A 12,692-nucleotide genomic window follows, 5' to 3' on the forward strand; every position below is an offset into this window, starting at 1 on the left:
AATTTTCTCATCAAATCTTCAAATACCCAAAAGGTCTTTGAATAAGGTAAATATGATTGATGCCCTATGCCATGGTTTTACATTTTGTCCAACATATACCAATAGCATTAGAAGATACGCCTTATTTTCTTTCCTCTAAGAAGCATTAGGCTTATTTTCAAAAGGAACAAACTGGTTTGCAAGTGTGTTTTATAAAGAGATGATACAAAGCTTCTTCCCCTATACTCGATGTTATTAGATACTTAAATATTTGGGTTAGACATTTCCCCAGTCCCTCCACTTGCATTTAGAGTGATTTTTATATCTATCATGACCCTTATTTCATTTTGAAAAGCAAGAAATACATTTTATGCTGCTACTATTAATTACTTACCTGTGGCATTTGTTTAAAACCAATATGTGAAAAATCCAAATTCACTGTCTGAAGACAGTGAAGATCTCCGTGAATGTCTGTTTCCCTGTAAGTGCTTTGTTACAAATATTTAAATATATCAACCGCTAGATGGAAAAAAGTGGGAGAAGGTTTAGGAAGTGATCACTGAGAAACACAAAGAATGCACAAGGAGGAAATGGATACGCCAAAATTACCTCTTTGATTGACGGCATAGAATAGGTGTTTGGTTTATCATCTCTATTTCCTTATGTGGGAGGAGTGGACATATTTCAAAAAGCAGTTGTTAGACATGCATATTTAAATGTAGTGAAAATGAGGTGGTAGACAAGATAAATTTAGTCAAATTAATGCACTAATAATTTATCCTCAGAAAATGCAAATCCCTGTTGTAATTCTCTTCCTGGTCCTACAAATGTAATTAAAGCTTTCATAATGCAGGGAAACCACAGAACTTGAGTTGAGAGCATCGTGGTGTGTAAGGAAAGAAATGGTGATGATGTTAAGTTTCTTTCTCCTCTGCTTCTTAATATTTCTTTAGCTGTAAAACCAATTTTCCCCTTTCTATGATACAAACCACTTGATCTTATCTCTTTCTCTATATTTAAACAAACATCCATTCATCTCTTGATGGACATAATGGAAAGAATCTGAAAAAGAATATATATATATATGTATGTATAACTGAATCACTGTGCTGTATATCTGAAACTAACACAACATTGTAAATCATCTATACTTTAATTAAAAATTGAAGTAAATTAAATTAAATTTTAAAATCCACTATTTTACCTTTAAATTTTGCATCTCCATTGTTAACTCAGATGCACACAAACTCCCACTGATATGCCATGTTGTGGGGTATGAGCTGGCTGATTGCCAGCAGTTCTGGTCACAGGGACCATGCCTTTCCCCGTGGATTGCTGCAATTGGCAATTGGCAGTGCCCTTAAGATAAGCAATTGGAAGCCTTAATGTCCAGAGAATGTGATGTATATTCATAGAGGAATTGAAGGGTCACCAGTGTAACACCCTACTTTTCAAATGTACTCACAGTTTAATTTGTTTGTAATAGGTAGCAATACTTTGGGGATAACTAACCCACACTCTTATTGAAAAGGTTTTCGGGGAGCAGTCTTACATTTTTTTGCAGCTCCAAGTGTACATAATCTATTTTCTCATCCTCCTTATTTACTTTTTTGTTTTGGTCAATACATTACATCTTAGATATATTTTCAGACACCTCTTTTGCTCAAATAGTGTTGATTACATTGATTAGACTACGTTTCCAGTATTTCCTCTGGTGGAAAACTAGCCCAAATGCAGAAAGGAAAGCGCCTTGACTTTGACTTAAACATAATGAAGTTAATACAGTGTGCATTGGGTTTAAAATTTGAATATGAATATAATTGCTACATTTAGGTTGTATTAAATCAGTGAGCTTTAAAATTAGGCTTAGCCCAGTATGCCTTCAGTTTTTAATTCAAGTTGCATAAAAATCCATTTAGTTTTTTAATAAATTATTTATTGTTAACATTTCATTTAATTCATTGTTTTAAGCCTTTATTAAACATGCTGCCTGTCTGCTGATCTGATGTGATCTTGGTAAAAGGTCTAATGTAACACATATACTAAGTCTATAAACAAATTACACCAAGGGTGTTATGGGCAGATGTAGTCGCTTCCTCCTCACCTGCCCATAACATATTTTAAAAAGCTTTTAAAAAAGCATCTTATGATACATTCTTATTCCCATTCTGCGTGCTACTCTGGGCCCCTTTCTTTCATTTTGATTTTTTTTATTATATATGACTCCCCTTACACATTAGCTATGCCTTCCCAAAGCATAGTAGTGGTTCTCTTTAGAGTTACAAAATATTTTGAGATCAATTTTCATTCTGTGGTAATTGGAATTCATATGGGAGGGTAACTGTCTCTTCCTTGGGGCCATTAATCTTCACAGACTCCTCTGCTTGATTTAGATTTTAGACACTCTCCCTCTGTGCTCTGTCCAGGACCTAGAATGCTGTCCACGTGGTTGAATATTAATGATTGTCTCTGCAGACTATAAAGCAGGGAACAAATGGTTCTCAACTAAATGACCTACATGAGCCCCATCCTGAACGAAGGTAGCAAAGTAGAGTTCCCCTGGCCCTTCCGTCTCTTCTTTCCCTTGGGTGGCACACACAACCGAGAAGCTGATTTGTGAGAGTTCATTGGCAATTTCAAAAGAGTAGTGTAGAAAGATGAATTTCTTCTCCCAGAGATGGCCTACTTACTGGTCTCAGCGGCTAAATCAGCATTCTGTGTCCACTGGGAGTGAATAGCCAATTAGTCAAGCTTTAAGTAAATTAATTTACACTTGAAATTCTGTCTGCAGGAGGAATTCAGATGTGTGCAGCAGAGGTTTTGGCTGGTACCAGATGTATCTGCTCTTTAAAAAATATAATACCATACTTTGGGATTAAGTCCAAGCACAGTTTAGGTCATGAAAAGGGCTGCTGGAAAAATGATCTCAATTAAAAAGAATCCTTTTCAAAGTGCTTCTAGCTAAAATATTTATGTTACAAGTTTAGATAAAATTATATTGCCTTGTTTACTCACATATGTAAAAATAGGTGTATTTGAAAGACTAAAAGGAAATTCATTACAACGTTAACAGTAGTTGACCCTGGAGCTGAGTTTTTCAGGGGATTTCCTGTATTATGTATATGCATTTTATTTTTATTTACATCAATCCTATATTGATTTATGATTATGTATTGTTTTGATAATAATTACTTAGATAAGTTAAATCATAATTTTAAAAGTAAAAGGCACTTAGTATTTTAGTATATGTATGAGTGTGTGTGTGTGTTGATATTTAAAAATCTTGATTTGAAATTAGGGAAGTGATTTTTTAATAGAGGATAATGGGAGTATCCATTAAAAATACAGTGAGTGGAGTCTTAGGTAAGGGTGTAAAGTTTTAATGACTTGCATAAACACTGAATACAAGATACAAATGAGTAGTTTAGATTTAAAATTATAAAACAGACTTTAACACCATGGAGCACATGTTAGATCAATCCATATCTATTTAGATCACTCAGTATCAATCAGTATCAACCCAGAGTACTGCCAAGGTTCTGTCTTAAACATCATAGTGACACCTAATCAAGCCTTCAGTGGTGACTGCTTATGGGGGCTGAGAAAGTGGCAGACAGTGCTTCTTAGAGGAGGGGACAATGATCAGTCTTAACGGAGGAGGTGTTGACTTAAGTGGGGTAATTTTCACGTGAGCAGGTATATGTACACATGTACGTGGGCACGTGAGCGCAGGTGCCAGTGTGTTGGGACCTCTTGGTAAGGGGAGAGGTAAACAAGGAATAAATGCAGCTCAGCCTCAGGTGAGGTCATCTCCGTTTGGATTAAGGTGATGTGCCCTCCTTATCTTAATAGTTAATCATTAATGATTATTAATATCTTAATAATCTTTCTCAATAGCAGCACTCTTCATATATTGGGCTGGATAATTCTTTGTTGTGGCGGCTGTCCTGTGCTTTGTAGGATGTTTAGCAGCATTCCTGGCCTCTTTTATTAGATGTCAGTAGCACCTCCAACCCATATTACACTCAAAAATATCTCTAGACATTGCCAGATGTGCCCTGGAGGGCAGAATTTCCCCAGGATGAGACACATTGCTCTGTCAGCTTATAAGAAGTGAACTATTTCCAGGGAAAAGACTATCATTCAGAGGCTCTGTAATCTTTTCATATATGATTTCTGACATTTGGTCAGAGAAATAATAAACAGGACCAAGGAAACAACCACAGACAATAGAAACAGATGCGTAAATGACCTGGTTACTGGGATTACCAGATACAGATATTAGAGTAACTGTAACAAGTAGATTCAAGGAAAAAGATGGCAAGACGAGTATCTAGACGATATCCAGTCTGCAGCACAGAGCTAAAAATAATACTGTTTTTGCTGACTTTCACTCATGGTGGTTTGTTTCCTTGTGTGTACATTTGTTGGTCTTCAATTGTGAACTTATATGTGATTTTGCCTAAACTGGAAAATCTTGAAGCCTAAATTCAAGACACCTTTCTTCAGTGAAGATTTGTGTTAGATTCTCACAGGATGTTACTGATCTTTGATCTCTTTAGCCCTCTTGCCGGAGCCCACAGTTTGGAGTCTCAGACTCAGCTTCTCCTCTTTCATTGCTTAAAGTACTGATGTAGGCTTTTACCCCGAGGACCTTTTTCATATGAGCTTATGGTACTTGCTCTCATTCCAACTCATAGGTTTTGAGTTTCTTGAAGAATTACGTTACTTGCCATAAGTCTAACAATGGTACAAACACTTTATTTTAGGTCCAATGTATTTTTATTCTTTGTATTGCTGGAAGCTAGAGCCCACGTACTAGGTACTTCATTGTAATATATATTTTGTAATACTACTTCAAAAAGTGAAAATTAATAAAAGCTCAAATGCAAAATCACATCTCCATACCAAAAAAATTGAAAATTAAGTGGAAGATAAACAACTTAGATTTGGAGAAGAGTAAGTTTAAAATGTTTATTAACTATATTTCCAACAAAGCACTTGTTTGCTAGCTAAAAAAAAAAAAGGAATATGTGAATTAAAATTCCCGGTGGAATTAATGCAGTTTCTCATTATATAACACATCATGGGCATGCAGTCAATCTTTTGGACACTCAGGCAATCAGATGTATTTAAGCCAAAGATGTCGGAAGACAAGAGTAATCAGGGCTCCTCTAACACAAATACTGTGTCATTGTTCAGAGCCTTTCTTGGTTTTCTCTTATTGCCTCATTTCATTCCCTGAACAGCTTCTGCAGTAGCGATGTTAACTGTTATTGCTAGGACTGATTGAATAGCCTGTTTCTTTTGATACGGCAGGTGAAACAGGTCATTTCACTGCAGAGCTGACACTGCAATTTCCCGTTACTTCAAAAAAAGACTGCTTTTCAAACAATGGCATAAATGTTTTTGACAATTAGCAATTACGTGCGATTTTTGTTTTGTTCTGTTTTTGTTATTTTGTATTCACTTCTTTGATTTTATTGAAGGTTTGAATAAGAGAGATGCAGAAGCACAATTTAACTCATTATATAAATGGACCCAAAGATCAGGTTTTATTTCAAACAAATGACTGTTTACCCTACATCTTCCTGTAGTCCGGGAGATGCGGAGGCTTGCGTGGAGGACCTGCATTCCGAATACCTTTGTTTTCCATTGCCAGTATAAACAGATAATCACATGTATTCGAGGGTTCTTTCTCTCTTTTTCAAAACCTTCCTTCTCTTCCTGTTTCCTTTAATTGAAAGCCAATTTCTCTTTCTTCCTCCATCTCTACACTACCCTTTGATGTCTTATCAAAATGGAATGTTTCCTCTTGTCTGGCAGCGTCCAGGGAGCATAGAGCGCCCTCATCTATTTGGTCATCATTCAGTTTTTCCAGGTAGCTAAGGTTCGCCTTGGGAGCCCTGACGGTCTCTCCTATGACACAGTACTGAATTACCTTGAAATAGTGAAAAAGAAAGCCAGGCAGTTTTTCTCACATGTCTCCCCACAGTCTCCGAACTGTTTCCACGACTTTTAATTACTCTCTTTTGCCTTTTCCGGCAATATTCATTAGGATATACTTTGAGAATATATCTGTATTCCCACAGATCTGGATTACTTGTGGTCCTAGTAAGTTCCATCACTTGAAATTATGTTTCTATATTTAACTACTTTTACTTTATAGACAGTGGTAGGAAGTGTTGGTCCAGCTTAGTTTCTCTAGAAAATAAATTGATTTGAAGGGAACCACAAGCAATTGGCTATCTGTTTGTGGTGGAAGGCAATAATTTTAATATTTAAATACAAGTTGTATAAACTAGTGTGATTATGTGTTGACACTCTTTATGCGATTTTTAATTTCAGTAACTGTATTTTAAGGTCCATCACTGACGATTCCAGTCTGGTCACCGGTATGATTTTTGGATCTCTCTGTCTTGTGTATTTCTTCTCTTTCATTTTTAGTCATTCTGCCTGTCTCTTGACACACAATATACCTGTTTTTTTTAATTAAGTATCAATATTGTTTAATAAAACTGGTAGAATTTTGTGAATGATGTTATCTTCCTTGAAAAGGTTATTTACTTTTTTTCTGGCAGGCCTGTGTACAAAGGCAGATAATAACCTCAGTCCAATCAGGCATTAAGATGATTTCTAAAGTGAAAACCTGGAATGTTTATGTGATATTTATCAGTGCCCTCTTTCTCAAAGGTCCGTGAGTTCCGTACTGTCTTTCCAGCCAGATGAAAAAAATAAAAGCTCTGTTTAATTGATTCCTCTTTTAGATGCTGCTTCCTGCTTAATGTTTTATCCTCTTGTCCTGAAGAGTTTCAGGCCAACAACTGCATGGAGGGATTATTTGCCCATTGGGTAGAACTCACTACCCTATGGTTTCCTTTCTCTCTAGGACCGTGGCCACTTAGGAGGCCTTGACTTAATTGTATACATTGACTTTTTGCTAGTTAAAAATGATTTCTGAGGCTAGAGACCAAATGGAGATAGGACTTTTAGGTGCAACAGGATTTTGTTGAAAAATAATGTGTCAGAATAAAATACTCTTTAAAAGAAGTAGCATTACTGAAATATGTTACTGGCAAAAAAAAAAAATAAAAGGAAGTGGACATTCATATTGAGGGAGAAACATATTAGCTGTGAAAAAAGGGCACACTACTTACATTTATTTAAATTGTGTGTGGGTCTATTTGTGGAAGCCATTTACTCTTTAAGTTATACATTTATTTATTTTTAAAAATGTTTAAACACTGTGCCACAAACAAATATCACAGTGGTACTTAGGAAATCTAAACAGTAATACTTAAAAATATATATTTCTATTTTAGTCTATTTAAAGTTACTTATTAAGTAGGTTTTCCCAATTTTGAAAATTGTTAAATAGGCAGGTTTAGTTATTTCCTAAGATTATAGGACATGTAAGTGGTAGATATTAAATTCTATCCTAGGTCTGTCTGAATCCAGAGCACAACCTCCTAACTCTTATCAGAGACTACTTTCTTATTCTTGTGTATATATACACTTACACATATACACAATGTCCTTTCAAATGTTTTATGATTTGGGGAAATCAATACTAGTAGATTCAGAAACAAAGAATAATAAAAAATGTTACCAGTAGAAAAGATTGCTTTCTGGTGTATTTTTTCTTAATTTTGAAAGACTAGTTTGTTATTGATGGAAATGTATTATTGATTGTTAGATGGATTTCATTGTTCAACTTGTAAAATAAATTTTCTAGTTATCCCTGATGTGGGAAGAAAGTCCATACTTGTTTCAAATCAATTTCATTAGGCCTCCTGAAATGTGTATTAAGGAAGTGATACATTTACTCACACTTTGAATTTTTCAAAGTGACAACACCAAGCAAAAATTTTAAACTGACTGGGGCCTGATTCTACCCTGTCCCTTTGTTGACCAGGTTTGGTTTATCTTCAAGAGATGTTCTATAGAAATGCTTCTCTGATTGTATCAACCACAGCACTCTCTTTCACTGGTGAATAGCATTTGTTGTTTGTGTCTATCTTTTGACATTTATCCCACAGAGTCTTTCGTGATGAATTACATTGCATGTGTTTATTTATGACCTAGAATGGAATCACTAATTCAATATCAAGCATAGAAGCATAGGGCCAGATGTGATAGGATTTTTGTTTGCAGAACCCCAAAACCTTGTATCAGAAGCAAGGTACTGGCCACTGTCCAGTCAATGGGCTTACCCAGTAGGAAGGAGGAGATTCTTTTTCTAATTTATATTGGCCAAATCAGGATGGGCCACATTGATTAATTACTTAAGTTCCACATTTACAACCTCAGTCATTTGCTGACTTTTTAACCTTGGGTCTATGACTTAGTTTCTGAGTTGTATCAGAATGTGTGTAATACAAATGTTATGTGTGTGATGTAAGTGTAAATGCATGTGATATCGCTACCTGGTTTATACATTTTTTGTTAGAAATAAATGAATCTTGAGTAATTTTAGTTGTTGTTATAGAAACGAATCTTAAGTTTGAAGTAATGAGATAATCTCAGTTAGGGGTCTAATAGACCGCCCCTGTGACGTTCTGTTCAATACCTTGGAAAACCTTGAGAGAAAAGTGAAGCCTGGTGCTTCCGCATCCCATTTTCAATCTTAGACCCTCCAGGGTAAACAACAGGAAATTTTATCAGTACAACATGCGCTTAAATGTCTTGCTTCCTCACGAAGGTCTGTGACTGATTACTTTAATCCTTGTATACTGAGAAAACACAAACAGAATGACTGACATTTCTCCATGTTTTAAAAAGTCAAGAGCAGCCCTTCCTGGGCTGGCAAATGTAATGTCAATGTGGCCTGAATTATAAGAAGCCTCACTGCTCCTTTTGAAATGGAAGGTGAAAGGTGCGTCTTCACTTTCAAACGTCTGGTGGAAGATTACTTTATTCTCACACACACAGAAAATATTTGTACTTAGATGAAATGGTACAGAATATTATAGTTCTCCAGTGTTTAATTCTTCCTCCTAGAAATTTCAAGGGAACTTAGGATGCATTTGGCAGGAGCTTTTTCTAGTGCAATGAGGTTGCTATGGTAAACCCATTATTTTAGGCAAAGGAGGACTGTGTTAGCAAAGTGCTAATCTCTTTTCTGTTTTATGTGAGCCTCTAATTACTCTTCAGCTATTGAGCATGTACTGCGAGTGTGGTTTTTGCTGTTTTAAAAAGTGGAAGAAAACACGATTGCAGAAAGTGAGCCTGCTGTTACCCTGCTGGCAGGTGCATTTGATGAAATGGTTCTTCTTCAGTAATCTCATTCTGGGTCAGGAAATACAGGGGTTTTTTGGGGGGGGGGAGGGGGAAACAGAATGATAAAGGAAAGGAATGGGTTTTATGTGAGTAATTGAAATTCAAACCTCTCAACATGTTTTTATTATAAAAACACAAATAATAATATCTATTATTTCTTGAGCACTTACTATGTGTCAGGTCCTGTCCTGTGTACTTGCCGTGTGCTGTTAACATTTAGCCTGTACAATAAACCCTATGTGATCAGTATTATTATTACTCTCATCCTCAACCATGATCAATGGGGTTTAACTTACTTTTCCAAGGACTCACATTTAACAGTGAATGTACCAAGATTAAAATCCAGATTTATTTAAAGTCAGAGCCCTTCCTTTTCATTGTATCCTTACCGTAAAATTTATTTTCCTTCCTATTTGCCTGATTAACATTTAATAAACCCTTTGAGACTCATTCCCAGGTCAGCTTTGCCAGGAACCTTCTCTCACCCTATAGGGTGTGTGTTCTTGTGCATTTTACCTATTTTCCCTCTACTATTAAGTTTTTAAATGTCCTTCTTAATGTTATGTCTTCAGTATCTAGCACCATACTTTCCCAATAGTTGATCTTCAAACTGTGTTTGTTAAATGAATGACTGAGGGAGTGAACAAATTAATGCAGATATTGCACAGGTTGCTAAGCCTGGTTGACTCTATTCTTGATCAAGAACACGTGTGTTTTCTCTATGATGTAGTCTGAAGGAGGTTAAGATCGTTCTCCAGCTAAATACCTCCAATGTGCGCATATAGGGTAGAAATGATGTGTGTTTTCAGCTATGGCTTCTGGAGGTGATTTCAGTCTTTAATGGTTGAAGTTCATGTCCGCAATCTACCATGCAGTGCCTGAAAATTTCAGATTTTTACTTCTTCACAACTGCACCACCCTATTACTGGCAGTGATGGAGAAGACAAGACTGAGTTGGTCATTAGCATCCCGTGGAGCGTGCGTTTACCCCGGACGCTCTCCTGCCTGTTAATCTGCGAGATTAGGGGGTGGTGTTCATCTTGTGTATCTTGGTGGCTCCTTAGCTTGCATGGAGTAACTCGTCACTGTTGATTCGACGGCTGTGCGCCCTGACAAGGAAATCTTAAAAAGATGAGTTTGAAGAGAGTGGGAAAGGAGAAAGCAGAGTCTAACGCCTGAGACAGTTGTCAAGGTTAAGACTGTGCAAAAAGAGGACTCTCAGAAGAAAAGAAAATGAAACCAGTGAGATGTAGGTATTTAAAGACAGTTGCTGGTGGTTAGTTCATCCTTTTCAAAGAAATCAATTATACATATTCAGGAAACTTCCTGTACACCTAAAATGTTGATAAAGTGGTCACCACGAAGACACATGCCCTCAAGTTTAAAAACTGATGTTGTCTTGGTAACTGGGAGTGTATTACCTCTCAGGAATGATGTGGTTGACGTTTCCAGCATCTGTCCACCACGGACTATTTAACCATACGCGGCCACACCGCTGACAGTCCTGTAGTTTGCCTCTGTCCACGGTCTGGATCGCTGTTGTCATTCACATGTCTGCCCACGAGAGTGCAGGTGTGTTTCTGCTCACCAGGAGATAACCAGGGCTCAGAAATCTGGGTTCTAGTACCAGCACTGCTCATATCTGCTTTGCTGGCCTGAGGCAAGTCATTTGGCCTCAGCATCCTTGAGTTTCCTCATCCATTCAATAAATGGTAGAAAGTCGTGGATTTTTGACTTTTTTTAAAAAATAAATGCATGGCTGGTATTTTTTTTCGGGAAGAAATCTGGGGTCTACCAGTTAGGGTTCTTGACTGCAAACAGCAGAAACTGACTTCATTAGTTTGCCACTGGGAGGCAAAAGTATTTTATTAGAGGGTTTAAAACGGCTCAGAGCGCCAGCTTGGACAATCAACTCATGCAGCGCCCTGGGGAAACAAAGCACTGCCAAGAACCAGCCCCACTGGCCATCACTTTGAAGGCCAGCCTCTGTGCGCCGAGCCCCCTGCCCTGGACAGTCGCTGCTGTGCTGGTGAACTTGCCACTCTGCTGCAGACCCTGGGCCTTGCTTTCAGCCTCAGGAATCCAAGCCCTGGCCAGGAGTGGCTGGGGTGTCCCTGTTCCGTGTGCCCTGCTCCGTAGGAAGAGGGCATGTCACTGGGGGATGAGGGAGGTCCTGCCTCCTGCTGAACTTGGCACTGCCTCCAAGTAGAAGGAGAGACAGGCTGTAGGACAGCCAGGGCCACACCATCTATTGCTGTATCTTTCACCAGATTCTCAGAGGGATCGTGACCCCGCCACTGCTGCCAGTAAAGATTATGAGTCACTGCATTAAATTATCTTTAATTACAGCTCGGAAATTATATGATTCTAAATACCAATTTTTCTTTCTTCCATCAGATACCAGCTCCGAATTTCTTTAACAAGATACAAATGCAGCAACAGAATGACTAACAACATTGCAGGGTCAGCCCTGAAGTATCTTATGATCATTGCAGTGGGTGTGTAATTATGATGGTTGGGATAATGATGGAGAGTAACAGATGTCTCCGAGCAGTCACTCAGCTGAATTTCTGGCAAACCAGTACCAACCCCTCCAAAAACAAGACATTTACTTTCTCATCCAGCCTCATGGTGCTGCATTTTGAGTATATTAAGATACAGTATGGCTTAATGTTTAGATGCACAGACTTTAATGAGAATGGATATACATTTTTAATCTATCCCTTTAAGAGCCGGTTCATCATGGAAAATGTCCTGGCCTCAATATGTCTCCATTTCCTGCTTAGTCGAATGATGGTGACGATGCTGCTCCATGTGTGGTCTTCTGAAAGCACAATGACGGAACTGAGGAAGAAATTATAGTGTTTGAGGCATGGTTCCAGCACGAGAAATGACAATCTATAATGATAATAGTTAAGAAATCCCCAAATTGTGAACTGAACTCATTCCCAGAAATGTTTATCCTCTTCAACTCTAGGTCAAGAACAATAAAGATATTTAGGGCATGCACTCTGACATGTGTTGTGTGTTAAAATCAGTTCTATGAATAATGAAGTTAATGCCAGATAATCACCAAAATATCAGGTTGAAATGAACCTATGAGCATTTTTTTCTTATGTGGCAGACAGACCCAAACTAAAAATATTGTTAAATGATCACATTATGTCCAATTATGTCAAAATATATAAAATCGACTCCATTATGTTAAATGGTCTCATCATAAGTGGAATAATGATTGAATTATTCTTCAAAAATGTGTGAAACAGAAAGTGGAAAGTGGTGGACAGGAACGACTTACGAGCCGGCCACTGTCCCTTCAGCTCCCGCCCGACCTCCTTGGCGTTTGTGCTTGACCTCCAGGGAGGGTCGGGAAGGGATTTGCTGAGCTGTTCTTGGACACAGGCTAGAACTGGTCCAGGACATCTGGGTCCGGC

At 37.7% G+C, this 12,692-nt stretch overlaps 1 protein-coding gene across 1 annotated transcript in view; it reads left to right on the forward strand.

The window, feature by feature from the left end:
* ITGBL1 (integrin subunit beta like 1) overlaps positions 1-12,692 on the forward strand; it is a 161,472-nt gene that overhangs the window by 126,054 nt on the left and 22,726 nt on the right. The gene's annotated exons all lie outside the window — the stretch shown is intronic.

The sequence above is a fragment of the Camelus bactrianus genome, chromosome 14 (assembly GCF_048773025.1).
Source record: "Camelus bactrianus isolate YW-2024 breed Bactrian camel chromosome 14, ASM4877302v1, whole genome shotgun sequence".
Lineage (NCBI taxonomy): Eukaryota > Metazoa > Chordata > Mammalia > Artiodactyla > Camelidae > Camelus > Camelus bactrianus.